The sequence below is a fragment of the Penaeus monodon genome, chromosome 21, assembly GCF_015228065.2.
Source record: "Penaeus monodon isolate SGIC_2016 chromosome 21, NSTDA_Pmon_1, whole genome shotgun sequence".
Classification (NCBI taxonomy): Eukaryota; Metazoa; Arthropoda; class Malacostraca; order Decapoda; family Penaeidae; genus Penaeus; species Penaeus monodon.
This window is the reverse complement of record NC_051406.1, coordinates 28577641-28577993: the sequence shown is the minus strand read 5'-3', so window position 1 is coordinate 28577993 and position 353 is coordinate 28577641. Positions and strand designations below refer to the sequence as shown.

General features: G+C 36.8%; 1 protein-coding gene across 2 annotated transcripts in view; it reads right to left on the bottom strand.

The window, feature by feature from the left end:
• Positions 1 to 353, bottom strand: part of LOC119586411 (rho guanine nucleotide exchange factor 7-like) — a gene marked incomplete at both ends in the record, with an annotated part of 85656 nt that overhangs the window by 84810 nt on the left and 493 nt on the right.

The window sequence follows — 353 nt, the reverse complement described above, 5'->3', positions numbered from 1 at the left end:
TACATCATTACATTACATCTCGCGGGTGACACACCCGGCATACAGGCCGGAAGAACAGCGTCACACACATGAGACACCCAGAAATGAGTCCTTTTCCAGGCATCACATATGTGTGACACCCGGCTTTAGTGGGTTAAAAAGAAAAACAAAACAAGTGCCAGTGCCTTTAAGTTTCTCCTTATGTAAATATAAAACCAATATAAAAAAATATCACGCTGTAATGAATTCTCCGAGCCACTAACATAGCTAATGTAAATATCTTAATACTGTGAAAATACATAAACTCACACATGTCAACTTATGCAACTGCTTATCAAATGGAAGACTAAGTCTAATTTTATTTTATTTCTGAT